At 35.5% G+C, this 19372-nt stretch overlaps 2 protein-coding genes and 1 long non-coding RNA gene across 7 annotated transcripts in view; 1 reads left to right on the top strand and 2 right to left on the bottom strand.

Annotated features, from left to right (window-relative positions):
* Positions 1-19372, bottom strand: part of LOC127843709 (endonuclease/exonuclease/phosphatase family domain-containing protein 1-like) — a 560124-nt gene that overhangs the window by 328149 nt on the left and 212603 nt on the right. The window lies entirely within an intron of this gene.
* LOC127843721 (uncharacterized) overlaps positions 1-19372 on the bottom strand; it is a 238962-nt gene that overhangs the window by 39838 nt on the left and 179752 nt on the right. The gene's annotated exons all lie outside the window — the stretch shown is intronic.
* Positions 1-19372, top strand: part of LOC127843705 (uncharacterized) — a 253090-nt gene that overhangs the window by 60915 nt on the left and 172803 nt on the right. For 2 of the 5 annotated variants that reach the window (XM_052373438.1, XM_052373439.1), the window contains exons 1-2: positions 12030-12440; positions 12740-12898. The exons of the other annotated variants lie outside the window; for them this stretch is intronic. The gene's annotated coding sequence lies outside the window, so the exon portion shown is untranslated. Of the gene's footprint in view, positions 1-12029; positions 12441-12739; positions 12899-19372 lie in introns of those variants that run through there. 5 annotated transcript variants of the gene reach the window in all.

Below are 19372 nucleotides of genomic sequence, written 5' to 3'. Positions count from 1 at the left end.
CAGCCCTTGCTACACCACAAGCGGAAATTAAAGTCACTACTGTTTTAAGTGTGCTATGAACTGTTCAACAGTTTTTCCAGAATAATATTCACATTAAACCAGTTTTAACTTATTACACAGACGTGAGTGCGTATTGTTGCTGTTGAAAACTTGTCGGTGGTGCGGGAGTGTGGACACGCATGTGACTTTGTTTCAATCGCTTGATGATACTTATTAACACATTTACAAATTCTTTTAAAATAATGAAGTCGTAAACAAAAGTCTGAAATTAACATGATGAATGTGTTGTATATCGGTGTGTTACTATGTGGCAAATAGGTTCGCAATCTTTAATATGATTGCATGTTAACATTGATAGTGTGTCGTTTGCAGTTTAGGTATGTAATGTCTGAAACACAGTTTGAGAGTTCGGGTACGGTTTTGTTGTTTGCAGATATGCATGCATTACGACAGGTCAGTGTAGTTGAAAGGTGTATTGGTCGATTAATACCTGCACCAAATAGGTTTAGTTTAAAATCATAGTCTAAGCTTCGTAATTAATGGACGCTAGCTTTATCTTACTGCGTTCATAATGTAAATGTTAGCAAATTAAACAAGAAATATATTAATCAAGTAAAAACTTAACACACGCTTCAGTATGGAGGTTCTAATTACTATTAGAATAAACTATCGCGGATAAGCAAAATGTATACCTATTTAAGTGAAAAAAGATTTTATGAAATCTAAAGTCAAGGAATTATATAAAATGACTGTGTTTGAAACAACTGCATATTGTTAACACTTGTGTGAATGAACACAAATGTTGTAAGAGTATCCTTCCTGCAGATGTATGCGGTGTTTTAAAGGGATCTTTTCACGCTTTGGTAAATTGACAAAATTGAAAAAAGTTGTTTCAGATTCGCAAAGTTTCGTTTTAGTTATGTTATTTGTGAGGAAACAGTAATACTGAACATTTACCATGGTCTAATATAGCCATTATATGCATCTTTTGACGATTTTAAAACCTAAAAATTATAAAGCGTTGCAACGCGAAACGATTGAATAATTTGGAGAGTTCTGTTTTTGTCGTTAAATTTTGTGAAACTACGAAGATTGCTTATATAAGGTATAGAAAAACGTCATTATGTGTACTCGGCGGAATAGCTCAGTAGGCTAAAGCGTTTTTACTTCAGGACTCTGGCAGGACTCCAGGGGTCACTGGTTCGAAACCTGCTCCGGGCAATGTTCTTTTCCTTTTTTTAATTTTATTCTTGATTTTTTACTGGAGCTTTTACGATCCAATGTTTACATTTATCAATATAAAGCATTTAATGAATAAGTTAAAAAATGCCAAAATCTGTGAAAAGGCCCCTTTAATATTCGCATCTATTCAAACAAGGGAAACCATAAGACAACTTGTTAACAATAACGACCCTCTTAAATGATGAATGTGTTAGATTATATTTTTTCCCGAGTGGATTTTGTCAGTGTTTTTTCTAAATGTTAAACGCAATATTTTACCAGTTTCGCATAACGTATAATAACTTGATGTAAATGCTGTCAATGTTTACCCTGAATGTTGTTGTTTGCAAAATTGCTATCTAGACCAAAATCTATTTCGGAATACTATATAACGAGTACATCTGTTATGAATATGTTCTATGAAGGCAACCTAGTGTTTCTGATCATTACTGGAACGTTTCAAAGATTGCATTCAATTGTAATCGGTGAATTCTCCAATATATCAAACATAATATTAAAACAAGGGATCATATTTTTTTCGGTTTTGTCGGTCCTTGACCGATTGGGGTCACGAAAGACCGATTGAAAATCCCAAACAGTCGGTCCGATTCTGTTTTTAAAATTCCCATGTCATGAAATCGATTACACAGTGTGCATGCTAACACACCCTAATGACATTCTTATCTCGATTAGGTGTGATAAACCATTGGCTAGAGTCTCTAATCCGGTCAGGACCGGTTTATTGCACGTCAGACCAAGAATAAAAAACTTGTGAACAGCGGATTAAAGACGCATCCGAAAAGACGCGTCTGAATGCAAGCGCTGTAACTAAACAAAACATGTCGATACATTTTCCACCAGCGTATTTTTAATCCGGTAATATAATTATGAATGAAAGTCGCGGATCTGATCGACAGAACAGCCGAAAGTTATTTTTATGGACGGAACTTCACAGAAAATAGTACACAAGAAAAATAATATACATTGAATAAATCTTTAGTAAAACCGTGTAAGAATCGAAATAATTCGTGTACTTTATACTTTGTTGTTGAATAACTCACGACCGGAAAATTAGATGCGTCGTTTCAACTGCTTCGCTCTCGTGTTTAAATCCCTACGCATCTAAACTATCGGCCGTGGGTTATTTGACAACAAATTATTTCTTAATTATTTGGTTTGTTGTTGTCAGTAGCCAACCTACGCACAGGCATTTGTTTGGTTCAGTGCATGTTTGTAAGATATTATAGAGTCGACAACAATTTAAAACATCGGTATAGACTTACACAGATTAATAATATTGACATCGATGAAAAAAGTCTGATAAAACAGCACACGAAACAACAATGAAATACCATATGATAAAACCAGTTGAGAAAACTCGTTCCGTTTAAAAAAATGCCAAAGGGAATTTTTCTTGTACATGTATTATACCACTTTCATGAATGGCAAAATCAATGGTATATATTTTAACGTAATTTGTCATGATTTCGGATACACATTTTCGGATATTTTTCCCCATTTATATCCGGTCCGGACCGATTGATGTTGCGGGAAAATATGATCCCTGATTAAAACATATAATTAAATCTTCAATTTGATTAATATGCCCACATATGTGCAAAAGTTAAACACTATGTAACAATTTGACTCGCAATCTTGTACTAGGAATGTCTTAAAAATACAGTCCTTGTCGAGTTATGTTGCACGTGAGAAACGGACTTTACAAACAATTAACAAAGTACAATAACTCTAATAATACAGATTGAAGAGTTGATAGCCATGTACTCTGCACTAACTTGCACTGTCTACTTTCAATGTTCTGCACACCACCTTCCTTTGTGTGAGTCTCTAAGTTTTATTTGAATACTTTCAATACTGAGGGAGATATGATCTGCACACGGAATTTTAATTTTAAATTCATGACAATACTCATGTTAATCCTGACGTGAAAGTAACTGCAGGGTAACTGTCTGTTCCGCAAACAAAAACTGATTTTCGTTTTTGCTTTAACGGTTTTCAACGATGTTGAGCGATTTGAATTCATTTTCATCCGATGAAAAACGCTGTTTAATGTAATATGTAATTCATCGTTAGCGTTTTCCTTAGCGATATATCTTTAGGCATTCTCGTTCAGTCAAAACGCTGAAAAGCGATGCAAAGATGTGGCATATACAATCTTATTAAAGTCATTTAATTGTAAACACGTGCTTTTGCAATGGTTTATAATGGCGCTGCACCTCAAAACAAATAAGTTACAAAGCACTTGCGTACAATTATAAATGTTTTAATCTGCAAAACTTCCTTCTAAGAATTCACCATTTACATCTATACAAGGCTTTTGATGATTCTCATATTTTGTTTCTGTAATTGTTAATTCTCTTCTTCCGGAATCACATACAGTACAGCCAAAGCGAAACAAACGTATTTCGCGATCCGCGGCGACAAAGCGAAACGAGTCGATGCCGCGTCAGTCGTTGAAGCTGCGTCAGTATGCGGCGGCAAGTCGCATTTCGCCGCGAAACTTCGCATCTGTCCGCCGAGGCATGCCGCGGTCCGCGACATGATGCCGAGTCGATGCGATCATGATTTTTTTTTTTTAATTATTTGTTACATGTAGTTAACAAATTTTGAAAGAACAATTATAATAATAATTAAAATCATAATAAATTTATTGTGCGCGGATTGTATTAGCATATACATGTAAGCATAGTTAATGTGTCTGGCCAATTATTAAGTTTGTTTCCCGCCCGTAGCGTATGTATTTCACACACAAGCAAGGTCACGTAATTATGTTTTCGCACATACAAGTGGTCAAGGCTCCAGCATATGGTGGATTTATAAATTAATTGCATGTTGATTCCGCTATTATATTTTAGCTGATACAATTAGCAGTTTGAAGCCACATCAATAATCAATACGGTTACGACGTATTTGTAGTTTTGTTAATTATCACCTTATTATAACTATTGTTTGAATATGCGTATATAAACACGTTTTATTTGTTCATATTATACAGTTAATATCGCTACTAATTACCCGATAATCCCGTATATTCCAGTTTTAAAGCAAATGCTGGTAAATATTTACGATACACAAACATTCTCGATATTTCCTTAAGTATCAAAGACATTTTGGCATTTGTTACTATCTATAGAGATGATGAAATAACGTCTAATCGGGGCGTTTTTTTTCTCCACTGAACACGCGATTTACGCCTGACGTGATGTTCATGTATTTATACAACACAAAATACACCCAAACTTTCCAAACGACGTTCTACATGTCTGCATAATTTTCGCGCGCTTTTTATGAAACAAAGGATATTTTAGCACTGTTTATTTGACGCTAGAATTTGCCAAAGGACGCGTTAGCATTAAAATTCGGAAGTGTGTTTCGGATCACAAATATAATAATGATAATCGAACGAAACATAAACAGTTGCGCGTAATTAATTCTACGCTACACATACATGTATGTACATGTAGCTGGATATCTTTTCACTCGATCCGCCGCGTACGTATGCGGCGGATTTACTCCGCGAAAGTACGCGAGGTTAATACAGACTCGGCGTCGTTGCGCGGATCGATGCCGAGTGCCACGGCGATACGCCGCGTGAACGCACGATTCGGCCGCCGCGGACTAATAATCTGGCCGTGGCGTAGCCGCGGATTATGTTTGTGCCGCTTTGGCTGTACTGTATGTCCACTTTTTATTTGTGAGCTGTGCAGACGCAATTTTGCAAATCAGTATGCCTTAGCTACTTTTTATTATTTAAACCTATGACTTCCTGTGTGGATAACTCCAGTCGAATTTAGCAGACAATAAATGTAAGCAGACGACAGCCTGTAATTATGTAAACAATAGGTTTAAGAGCTTATGGGACACATTGGCCAGTCTATTGCTAAAACAGCTTGTACGATGACTTTGGTAAGTTAATCATTAAAAACTGTACATATTGGCTGCTTTCAGGGAAAACGGGGCTTAATACTGCATTAAAAGTCTGTCATGTGGGCAAAATTGTTTCTCAATAATTAAAAAAAAAAGATAAAGTATTAGATACACATATCAAAACATGTACATGATTATAGGCTTGTTATTCTTTAGCATGGCAACCACAATTCTGAAGATGGTTGCCAGTGCAGCGACCAATTGTGAAAAAAGACATATTGTTGTTATTTTATCTAAGTTATCTCAATAAAATTAATATGAAAATAAACAGTCACACACATCTCGACTTATGCTTTAAGACACACTCTTTTAAATTTGAATAGGTTGTGTTCATTACAAACTTGCGATATAAAAAGCTATAACATAAGTTTGAAAACTGAGTTGCTTCTAAGATTATGCAATAGCGAACACATTCAGTGCATTCAGCGCTTTCATTGTTATTGTCGGAAACTCAATATACATTTGTATATAAATTTTGCTTTTTTGTTTGTATTCAATTAAGCATTACATAGTTACCACTTCCGAGGGACCATAATGTTATGTCATTACCTTTAAAATAAGAGAGCTTTGTCTTAAATATACTATAATTAATAAATACCACTACTTATACCATAACAGTACCACTACCATCAACAACACTACTACTACTATTATCACAGTTACTTATACAATTGCTACTAAAACTACAAAACCAAAAACATAAACAAGAAACAAAATAAAAAACAGCAACTACTACTATTAATACTGCTATTACTACTACAATTACTAAAACAACAACAACTACAACAAATTCGACAAAAACAAAAACAACAATAGCAACTAGTACTACTACTACTAAAACTACTTCTACAGCTACTGCTGCTACTATTACTACTACTACTACTACTATTACTACTACTACTACTACTACTACTGCTACTACTACTACTTCTATAACAACAACAACTACTACTAGAACAACAACAACTACTACTACTACTAGTAGTGCTACTACTACTACTACTATATCACTTCTACTACTACTACTACTACTACTACTACTACTACTACTACTACTACTACTACTACTACTACTACTACTACTACTATATCTTCTACTTCTATTACTACTACTACTACTACTACTCCTACTACTACTACTACTACTTCTACTACAACTACTACTCCTACTACTTCTACTACTACTTCTACTACAACTGCTGCTACTTCTTCTAATACTTCTACTGCTTCTACTAATACTACTACTACTCTACTACTGCTACTACTAATACTACTTCTACAACTATTATTATTACTACTACTACTACTACGACTTTTCTACAACTACTACTATAACCTACTACTACTACTTCTACTACTTCTACAACAACTACCACTACTACAACTATTACAACAAAAATACTTTTACTTCTACTTCTGCTACTTCTTAAGGTCCATGGGGGGTATAAAATCCATTAAAAATTCGCTTTGGTTTTTCTTCATTCAATGTGGTACAATATGGTCAAAATATATATTATTTAAAAGCTAAAGACGGATAGAATAACATAAACACATTTTTGACTTTCAATATTTGTGTGCTTTATTCATATTATGGTTTAAAACCAATACATTTTTACACTAATTTACAAAATCTCAATCTAAAGTTAGGAAGGATATGCACTTCCTTAAGTTGAATAAATACAAAGCTATATACATATACAAGGTCAAGTTAGCAACATTTCACAGAAAATTATTGTCATAAAATAACAAATGAGTTTTTATTCAACTGCCTATTTTGGATAAATTTCCTAAACAAAGTTCTAAAAATAACTAAAACGTAACTACTTTTTAAAAATCCAGGTATGGTGGATAATTAGAGTCACAATTCTTTTTCAAAGGCTTAACAATATTGTTATTTACCTCTCAACCAAATTGCAAATTTAAACCATCTCAAATTGAAATAGATTGCACACGACTTATAAAATTGTAAAGGAATATAAAGAAATTGGCAAACCGATTGATTTTATATTTCGATTCCTTCTACCCATTTTGAAAGCGTGGCCTTCGCTGTGCTCCGTAGAAACACGTGCAAAACAAATCGGTCGAAACCACGTGCAGTGGTGAGAAAACCGGGTATGTGTATACACATACCTGAGAAAACACAAACTTATTTTGACAGCTGGTTCGCAACTAGTAAAACAACTATTAACATTAATCAGCAAGAGATCGCACTCAATAACGGAAATGACCACGTAGAGATATTATCACTTACCCTATTTCAAATATTTTCCAGCTGAAAATTGTCCCCCACACGTCTTTTCTAGTTTATTTGTATTGTTTTTCTGGAGCCGAAGTGCATCTTACAGAATATCCATCTAACTTCCGTTGTTTTCACTTTCGTTATTAAAAACTTTGTTTAAAAGAATTATTTCTCCTTTTAGATTGTCAAAGCGATGTGTTATTATATACTAGTATTATCCATAGAATAGTATACCGTGATGAATTTAACGGAGTTACGTATCGATCATTCTGTCAGTCTGTAAGCGTACTATTTTATGCGCAATAATAAAAGTATGGTGATTCGACAACAATTGTAAACATTGGTGAAATGCTTCTTACATAGTTATTCTTTTGAGTGTTTATGAGGTCTGATCGTGCAGTTTGCAAACATCAACGGAAAGATTACAATCCAATGCATTTGTAATCGTCAACCGTTTGGAATGTCAATTAGGCGAAAGGGTGAGTTTTTAGCATGTTTCTTTCTATTTTATGAATTTACAAATGGCTGCCCCCATGGTGATGAAATGACATGTGTTCGAGTTTTGATATTTCTAGATATGTAAACTTTTTTTACTATTTAAGCGTAACTTGCCCTCGTCAATGTCGATATTATTCACTAGTTATATAATTTTCCGCCGAAATACGTGGAATAAACATGATTCAGATTTTTGAAAATAATGTATATTTTAGTGTTAAAATCGCTTTGAATTTTGATTGATTTTGTGGATGGTATGATACGTTGATTTACCAAATTGGTAGCAGTTTGAAGGAAAAACATCCTTTAAAGCATATATGTATACATTTTCAATGAAGCACTCTTCCTTTAGTAAAATTTGAGTTCAATGCTTGGGGTCCCACATTTTGCAAAATGAAGCCTCTACATGAATCTTAAACTAGTACTACTATTACTTCTAATGCTAATATTACTACTAATCCTATTATTTAATACTACTACTACTTGTACTACTACTTCTACTACTGCTACTACTTCTTTTACTTCTTCTACTACGTCTACTACTACTTCTACTACTACTACTACTACTACTACTTTTACTACTACTACTACTACTACTACTACTACTACTATTACTACTACTACTACTACTACTACTACTACTACTACTACTACTACTACTACTACTACAACTAATACAACTACTATTACTACTTCTGCTACTAATACTAGTTCTACTACCACTACTAGTTCTACTACTATTACTACTACTACTTCTACTACTACTACTACTACTACTATGACTACAACTACTACTACAACTACTACTACTACTACTACTACTACTACTACTACTACTACTACTACTACTACTACTACTACTACTACTACTACTGCTTCTACTAAAATTTCTACTACTACTACCACTATTACTTCTACTACTACTGCTACTACTACTACTACTACAATACTACTTCTCTTACTACTACTGCTACTACAACAACAACAACAACTACCACTACTATTACTTCTATAACAATTATTACTACTTCTACTGCTACTTCTACCACTACTACTCCTGCTACATGTACTACTACTACTTCTACTTCTACTTCTTATAATACTACTAGTAATTTTACTGCAACTACTACTACTACTTATTCTACTACTACTACTACTACTACTACTACTATTATTATTCTTACTACTACAACTACTAGTATTACAAATATAACTTATAGTACTACTACTACTACTACTACTACTACTACTTCTACTATAACTACTGCTACTGTTACTACTACTATTATTACTACTGCTACATGTACTTCTATTTCTACTACTACTATTACTATTAGTTGTATACTACCATTATTGCTACTGCTTCGTTTTGAACTACTACTACTTTTATGTACTAATAAAAATATATTGTAAGTTCAAATTGCTCCAATCATTATTACATAGCCCTGTGAGCGTGAAAATCAACGACCAGTGATAGTTAATCAAAAACGGGCGGTAACGACCAACACAAAAGTGCATTAAAACATTATCGATTACTCTGCTATCTTAGCATAACTTCTTTCTTTTGTAAGAACAGGCAGTCATATATACGTGTGTTGAGTTTCGCTCTGTAGTCGGAAAAATAATAAGGCTGATAATATATTTGATAACAAAACCCTGATATATGTTTCCACTTACCTCTCAATAGAGCTGCTTTTATCAATAATGTCATTAGTATCACGACAGAAGATTATGTTCAGAAAAAATCTCAAATAATGAAACTATTGTGATTGTGTGACACTTCTAATCGAAAGCGGGGACGCTGTAGGATTTGCATAGTATACATTCATAAACATGATCAATTGCAAAGGTAGTTTACAATAGCTTATTGTAAGATTGGATTGCAATTTGTGTTTGTGTAATTAAATTCATATTCACCCCATGATCAAATAACCGAATTATCCGTAAAATCTGTGGTATTTGCCGTATAACTGCTGATCTAAGAAGTTGTTTCATCAGATTTAAATACGACCAAATTTAAATAGATATTATATGTTAAGCCTATGTTATGGAACAAAATAGCTCTAAACAACGCCGGTACATTGTAATGTAAAATGCACATTCTTGATTGAGTTTAATCGAACTCGTTGCAAACGTACATTTTATGTCAACAGAATTAACATTAACATTTATGTTTGTGAAACGAACTATAGTTACACTTACTGAAATTGCAGAAGTTATGGGACTATTTTTTTTAATTTTTAGGGGCATATCTATAATATAGACTTATTTAAATACAGTTTCTTCCTTGTTCACGCTTAGGTTTGTGTATTTATATAGATATATTGAGCATGTTCACCTCCTTAAAAATGTTATAACTAGTCAACAGTATTGTTGATTGCGTGCTTCGTATTATGAGCTCACGTATATTATTAAATTTTATTGTGTAACAAAAAAAAATAAATAAACTATTTAGTGATGCACGTTTGCATTTCGTTAAGTAAATAACCGAACTTGTATTAAGTATTGTGATGAATCGTTTTTTTAATATGTTATTGTATCATATCGTTTTGTACGTGTTAAACTTTCTTCTGTCCCAGATCATTTCTGTGTAAACCCTTCTTAAGTAAGCGCGCGGTAACTTCAGCATCAAAGAGCGTAGACGTACGCATTAAATCTAGAATATCAACAAATAGATAATCTATATTTAAAGTTCTGATAGTCGTATAGTAATTGTATTTCTGTGTTGATTTGTTGTATTATAAATGGAATTAGTTACAGTCGCATATTTCTTACAAATTAAAATCCGATCCTTTACGGAAACAGTAAATAACAATCAGCTCATGTTACTTATTACTGAAATCAGACTAGGGTCTTAATCTATGGACTGATATGCCTGTATTCAGCCAAGGTGAACAATAATGGCAATAAGCTATTTGATTGGATGATAGTATGTATTAAGTTTTCGTGGTTGTTGTTTCCAGCAATGAGCATATGAAAAGAGGATAATGGATAGACAGAAAATTGAAAAAAGAATATTTTTCAATTTGAAAAAGTATAGTGCATTCCTGGGCCGTCTAAAGTGCTTCTATCCAGGAGCTTCAGGGAACACCTGACTGGCACCTGGCCAAGGCATCATCCTGGACTACACCGGGGGCCTTCAAGCCTTCTGTTCCTCGTGTTTATTTATTCGGGATTGTTGCATCTATTTCCTCTGATAACCCCACCACCTCTAGTGTTGGAAATTATTGTTTATTAACTAAACTTTAGTTATTTATCTAGTTAAGAAAATTAAGAATGATATGCCTTACGTTTCAGTTGGTTTGATTCTTTGAACAGACGATATAAGTTTTGTAAAATATACTTATTTAATTATAGGACAAATAAAGCAACCAAGATAACATGATCAGAGGATGCTCACAGACAAGAACATTTATGACGTGCCATAATACCATCTACTCCTCGGTTGTCCACAAACTAACTCTCTACTGAATGGTTCATTTAGTCTCCTGGGGATGGCTGCCGACACCAACATCTTCACCGATAAGCAGACCAATAACTGGTTCAAAGCGTGCATTGCCCTCAATTTAACAAAGGATGGATTGACTGACTTTGTTGTGACGGAATTATTAAAGGGATCTTTTCACGCTTTGGTAAATTGACAAAATTGAAAAAAGTTGTTTCAGATTCGCAAATTTTCGTTTTAGTTATGATATAAATGAGGAAACAGTAATACTGAACATTTACCATGCTCTAATATAGCCATTATATGCATCTTTTGACGATTTTAAAACCTAAAAATAATAAAGCGTTGCAACGCGAAACGATTGAATAATTTGGAGAGTTCTGTTTTTGTCGTTAAATTGTGTGCAACTACGAAGATTGCTTATATAAGGTATAAAATACGTCAAGTAAGTATTCTCGGCGGAATAGCTCAGTAGGCTAAAGCGTTTTTACTTCAGGATTCTGGCAGGACTCCAGGGGTCACTGGTTCGAAACCTGTTCCGTGCAATGTTCTTTTCCTTTTTTAATTTTATTCTTGACTTTTTACTGGAGCTTTTACGATCCAATGTTTACATTTATCAATATAAAGCATTTAATGAATAAGTTAAAAAATGCCAAAATCTGTGAAAAGGCCCCTTTAAACGTACAAACAAAAGTTGGTAGAAGTTGTGGACAATGCTTTATTCAAAACCTTATACCGTGTCCAAATCATTATGTGTGTAAAAAGAGGAAAGGAAATAACTGTTCTTTCCACAATTCACAACAACGAAAGTCATGTCAAACATGTGATAAAGTGAAGCAAGATATCACATTGTTACACAGATTTATACGTCCTAGTTGGGAAAACACTAAAGCTGAACTATGGGCGACGGATCCGTGGGAAATCGGTAAATGCTACCTCCCACCGGACGGATATAGCAGCGTATCATCTGTGCAAAAATCTGACTTCAATGGTGTGGTTAGCGTTGTGTTGAGCTGCAAGCATTTCGAGACATGCCTCTCCGTCGCATGTCTATCACCGCCTCCACCTGATAAGAAATGCCCGCTAGAAAAGGTATTCTTAAAATATACCAGTCTAATGGGCTGAATATGTGATTATTTTTTTCAAAGTTTAGTTTGCTAACTGAATCATCATAATACTATGTTTTGTGACGCGATGTATGTCATGCAATTATTTCTCATTGTATCAAATATGCAAGTCTTATTTAAAATTAAAAATATAGTCTTTTCATATTTAAGCATTTTTTAAATCACGTGTAATAACTTTGACGCTGACAGGCAATGTGTGTGTAGGTTTACCTCAATGCTGCTTCTCTTGGTCTTTAACGTCACAGCGATCCTTTCTCTCTTTAGGTCCGACAAATAGGCCGAGATGTACGCCACACTGCCGACTGCAAGGTTACAGATGCTGATCTGCAGTACTTCTTTCTGACACTGACCACCCTACTTGCTGATCCAGTCCGCTTATTGCATGATACCTCAGCGACAGAAGCGCGCAGGAAACTCAGTGATGTAAATTTATTGTGTTTGTGTTGTTTGTTGTTATATAAAGACGTATATTTAATATATAAAGAATGCTTGCAAGGAATATGTGTACTACAAGGTGTTTGATTGTGTCATTAGAAAATTACGCTTGAACTCTTTTTAATGGAAATATGAACATCAGTGCTTTTGTGCGTTGTCCGTCGTGCGTTGTCTTGTTGTGCGACGTCAACATTTGCCTTGTTCACTCTCTAGAGGCCACATTTATTGTCTAATCTTCATGAAATTTAGTCAGAAGATTGGTTTCAATAATATCTTGGATTAATTCGAAAATGGTTACGTTTGCTTGAAAACATGGCTTCCAAGGAGCGGGGCATTTTTCCTAATATGGCTATAGTAAAATCTTGTTATCACTCTAGTGGCCACATTTATTGTCTGATATTCATGAAACTTGGTCAGAAGATTCATCCCAGTAATATCCTGAACGAGTTCCAATATGATGCCGGTTGGTTGAAAAGCATGGCCGCCAGGGGGCGGGGCATTTTTCCTTAGATGGCTATATTAAAATCTTGTTAACACTCTAGAGGCCACCAATATTTTTCGATCGTCATGAAACTTGCTCAGAATATTTGTCCCACTGATATCTTTGATGATTTCAAAAATGGTAACCTTTGCTTGAAAAACATGGCTGCCAAGGGGCGGGCATTTTTCCTTATATGGCTATAGTAAAATATTGTTAACACTCTAGAGGCCACATTTATTGTCCAATCTTAATAAAACTTGGTCAGAAGATTGGTCTCTATAATATCTTGGATGAGTTTGAAAATGGTGCCGGTTAGTTGAGAAACATGGCCGCCAGGGGGCGGGGCATTTTTCCTTATATGGCTATAGTAAAACCTTCTTAACACTCTAGAGGCCACATTTATTTCCAATCTTTATGAAATATGGTAAGAAGATTTGTCTTAATGATATCTTGGACGAATTCGAAAATGGTTACGTTTGCTTGAATAACATGGCCGCCAAGGGGCGGGGCATTTTTCCTTATATGGCTATATGAGGCTAGAGTAAAATCTTGTTAACACTTTAGAGGCCACATTTATAGTACGATCTTCATAAAACTCGGTCAGAAGATTCATCCAAATAATATCTTGGATGAGTTCAAAAATGATGCCGGTTGGTTGAAAAACATGGCCACTACAGAGGCGGGCTATTTTCCTTATATGGCTATAGTAAAACCTTGTTAACACTCTAGAGGTCACATTTATTTTCCGATCATCATGAAACTTGGTCAGAAGATTTGTCCCAATGGTATCTTGGACGAGTTTGAAAATGGTTTTGGTTGCTTAAAAAACATGGCCACCGGGGACGGGGCACTTTTCCTTATATGGCTATAGTAAAATCTTGTTAACACTTTAGAGGCCACATTTACTGTTCGATCTTCATGAAACTTGGTCAGAAGATTCATCCCGATAATATCTTGGATGAGTTCAAAAATGATTCCGTTTGGTTGAAAAAACATGGCTTCAAGATGGTGGGGCATTTTTCTTATATGGCTATAGTAAAACCTTGTTAACACTCTAGAGGCCACATTTATTTTCCGATCTTCGTGAAACTTGGTCAGAAGATTTGTCCCAATAATATCTTGTTATCTCAGTTGAGCGAGTGTGGGCCTATCAGGCCCTCTTGTTAAGACATATTTATCCTCACGCTGTTTGAAAAGCGTGGGGATATTGTGGTTATCTCCGCCGTCCGTCAGTCCGTCCGTCTGTCCGTCCTGGCCACTATCTCCTCCTTCACTATAAGCACTAGAACCTTGAAACTTACACACATGGTAGCTATGAGCATATATGCGACCCTGTACTTTTTGGAATTTTGATCTGATCCCTGGGTAAAATGTTATGGGGGTTGGGGCGGGGGCGGGTAAGAGATTTTCACTCATTTTTTATGTTATTTTACATTAACTTCTTCATTTCTGCACCGATTTACTTCAAATCGATACTAAACCTCTCTTATGAATGACAATACGGTCAATCTCAACTACGCATGGCCCCATTACCAACCCTGGGGCATCCCGCCTTCATGGACCACACCCACCCAAAATTGCCTTTTACTATAATTTTTTCATTTCTACACCGATTCACTTCAAACTGATACTGAAATTCTCTTATGACAATACGGTCAATCTCAACTATGATTGACAATACGGTCAATCTCCAGTATACATGGCCCCATTGCAAACACTGAGGCGCCCCACCCATATAGGCCACTCCCACCCAATATTGCCTTTTACTATAACTTCTTCATTTCTACACCGATTCACTTCTAATAGATACTGAACTTCTCTTATGACAATACGGTCAATCTCAACTGTGCATGACCCCATTACCAATCCTGTGGCGCCCCGCCCAAATAGGCCACACCCACCCAAAATTGCCTTTTATTATAATTTCTTCATTTGTACACTGATTCACTTCTAATTTATACAGAACTATTTTGATAATATTACGGTCAATCTCAGCTATGCATACCAACCCTGGGGCGCCCCGTCCACATAGGCCACACCCGTCCAAAATATCATTTTACTTAACTTCATTTCTACACCGATTCAGTTCTAATTGATACTGAACTTCTCTTATGACAATATGGTCAATCTCAACTATGGATTGCCCCATTACCAACCCTGGGGCACTCCTGGGTCAAATGTGGGGATACGCATCGGCCTCTGCCGCGCCATTTCTAGTTATAGTTTGTAAACCTGTATTTCATTGTTATTAATTTATTCCTCATTGTAGATATTTATAGCAGGGTCTAGCTAGGCTCAAAATGTAGGGTGAAGTTACTTCTTCCTAAAGCCAAAATAGGTAGAATTGGTAATAACTTGGGAGAAATTGTACATTTGCGTCATAGATCTTAGTTTTACATATATTTTGGGGCAACTTAAAGGATGAGTGGTTTCTGTTCAGCGTTCAATCAACTCTTCACTTGTTTTATACAATAAGACATATTAAGTGTAAACAACCTACATTTTTTTCTTATTTCTCATTGATTGTTGATAATGATGGTACTTTTATTAATTTTGTTCCTGAACAGGTGTATGAAATAAACTTCAATTGTAACAAACCAGTAATGTTCAGAATTATTATACTTCCGTGTTAATTTTAAGCAATTCAACATTAAATCAAATTCATATTTTGTTACAAATATTTGTTTTAAATTAAAAATTAATTTAAAATCTCATTTTACAGCAGATATTCCAAATCTGACCTGTAAATGAGCCCCATATTTATTGCCAGTGCTAGGTTACCTCTGCCCATCAATGGGCCATTTAAGTTTGCTTAAGCATAGTTATTTGTAGCCAGCACAAGGCAATTAATCAAGGCATCATCTATGAACAATTTTAAGAAGTCTAAAAGCTCCAGACTGTTCTTTTGAATGTTCAACTATGCATGACCTGTAAATGGGGCAACTTATGTCTGAGAATCCTCCTGTGTCCAATTCTCCACATCAAATTGATTTTAATCAATCAATATCTGGCACAAAGTAAATCATTTAAAGGGGAAGAGGTTACTTTGCCTTCATGAAATTAATGTGCTAAATTAATATTCCATGGGCGAACAAATCGCCCACTCGCGAGATCCCTGTTATAAGCATGGTTTAATAATAATGGAAATGATGTATTCTAACAATTATTCATTATATATAAATTAATATGCAACAGGAAGCATTCCAGCTACGACTGCGCAATCAAAAGTGCCCATTTGACAAAAGACTGCGCGCTCAAAAGTGCCCTTGTGACAAAATAGCCACCCTGCTCTTATAAAATCCTAGCTGGAGCACTGTAAACACTGCTTTAATGAAATTCATCTAGTTCAGTCAACGATTTTTATTTTATTTCCAGTGATTTTCATTGAATATCACTGGAAATGAAATCAAAATCATTGACTGAACTAAAACCAGTCAATTGGACCTACATTGACATGGCAAATCTTACTTTCATCAAATATCAATATAATCAAGCACCTTAAAAACTTTGAAATATTCAATCGTTTGGGAAAAATATATTGAAAATCACATTATTGAACGGAGATATTGAAATCATATAATAACACGACAGTAAATAATTAGAAGAATGAATTAAGGCTTTATTTAAACGGTCGCCTATATGCATTTAACAATTGTCAATATGGGAATTTGTATGCCCCTTGTCCAAGAAGAAGAGGTATATTGTTTTGCTGGATGTCGGTCGGTCTGTCTGTCTGTACAGAAGTCTGAATGTCAATAGACCAGTTCGTTTTCCGATCCAAAACTCAATAAATTGACCGATTGGCTTGGCATTATATATGTGCATTGGCATTGGATAGTAGATTGAAATTGGGGTCACAAGGTCAAAGGTCAAGGTCACTATCACACTTCGTGTGCAAATCGTTTTTGATCAATAACTGGTGGACGAATATGCCGATTGGCTTGATACTTCACATGTGTATTGGCTATAGTAGATAACCCCTATTGAAATCAGGGTCACTAGGTCAAAGGTCAATGTAACTATCACACTAAGTGTGAAAATTGTTTCTGATTAATAACTCCTCAACGAATTAACCGATTGGCTTGATACTTCACATGTGCATTTGCCTTGGACAGTAAATAACCTTTATTTAATTTGGGCCACTATGTCAAAGGTCTAGGTCACTTTCACACCTAGTGTGAAAATCGTTTCTGATCAATAACTCGTCAAGGAAAAGATTGATTGGCTTGATACTATACATGTGCATTCACATGGGACAGTAGATGAACCATATTCAAATTTCGATCACTATGTTAAAGATCAAGGTCACTATCACACTAAGTGTGAAAATCGTTTCCAATCAATAACTCGTCTACCAATTGATTGTTTGGCTTGATACTTCACATGTGTGTTGGCCTTTGATAGTAGATAAACCCTATTGAAATTGGGGCATAAAGGTCATGGTCACCATCACACTAAGTGTGACAATCGTTTCCGATCACTCATCAACTAATGGACCGATTGGCTTGATGCTTCACATGTGCATTGGCCATGGACAGTAGATGACCCTTATTGAAATTGGGGTCACTGGGTCAAAGGTCAAGGTCACTATCACACTTAGTGTGAAAATAGTTTCCAATGATTAACTCGTCAACAAATTGACCAATTGGCTTGATACGTCACATGTGCATTGACCTTGGCTAGTAGATGACCCCTATTGAATTTGGATCACTTTGTCAAAGGTGGAGGTCACTATTGCACTGGGTGTGAAATTGTTAACGATCAATAAATCATCAACGAGTTGACCAATTGTGTGAAAATAGTTTCTGATGAATAACATGTCAACGAATTGACCAATGGGCTTGATACTTCACATGTCACATGATGTGCATTGGCCTTCGGCAGTAGATGAACCCTATTGAAATAGAGGTCACTATGTCAAAGGTAAAGGTCACTTATCACACTAAGTGGTTTCCGATCAATAACTCATCAACCAATTGACCCATCGGCTTGATACTTCACATGTGCATTGGGCTTGGACAGTAGATGATTCCTATGGAAATTGAGGTCACTAGGTCAAATGACAAGGTCACTATCACACTAAGTGTGAAAATCGTTTCCAATCAATAATTCATCAACCAATCAACCAATTTGCTTGATACTTCACATATACATCGGTCCTGGTTTATAGATGACTGCTATTAAAATTTGAGTCTCCAGGTCAAAGATCAAGGTCACTATCACACTTAATGTGAAAATCGTTTCCGATCAATACCTTGTCAGCAAATTGACCGATCGGCTTGATACTTCACAGGTGCATTGGCCTTGGACAGCAGATAACCCCATTGAAATTGGGGTCACTACATGTAGGTCAAAGGTCAATGATCCCTAGTGAAATTGGGGTCACTAGGTCTAAGGACAAGATCACTATCACTCTAAATGTGAAACTGGTTTCCGATCAATAACTTTCCAATCAATTGGATCAATTTCAATCAACCGATTGACTTGATACTTCACATGTGTATTGGCCTTGGACAGAAGATAACCCCTTTTGAAATTGGGGTCACTAGGTCAAGGTCACTGTTACACACTAAGTGTGAAATCGTTTCCCATCAATAACTCGTCAACTGATTCACCGATTGGCTTGATACTTCACAGGTGCATTGGCCTTGGACAGTTGATGACCCCTATTGAAATTTGGATCACTATGTCAAAAGTCATGGTTACTGGCACTTAAAGTTGGAAAAGCGATTCTGATTAATAACTCATCAACGAATCGAACGGCTTGATACTCCCCATGCGCATCGGCCTTGGACAGTAGATGACCCCTATCGAAATTAGGGTCACTAGGTCAAAGGTCAAGGTCACTGTCACAATAAGTGTGAAAATTGTTTCCGATCAATAACTCATCAATGAATTGATCGAGTGCCTTGATACTTCAAATGTGCAATGGCCTTGGACAGTAGATGGCCCCTATTGAAATTGGGGTCACTAGTTCAAAG

The sequence above is a fragment of the Dreissena polymorpha genome, chromosome 9, assembly GCF_020536995.1.
Source record: "Dreissena polymorpha isolate Duluth1 chromosome 9, UMN_Dpol_1.0, whole genome shotgun sequence".
Taxonomy (NCBI): Eukaryota; Metazoa; Mollusca; class Bivalvia; order Myida; family Dreissenidae; genus Dreissena; species Dreissena polymorpha.
Note: the sequence above shows the minus strand (reverse complement) of the source record. Positions and strands in the feature narration are given on the sequence as shown.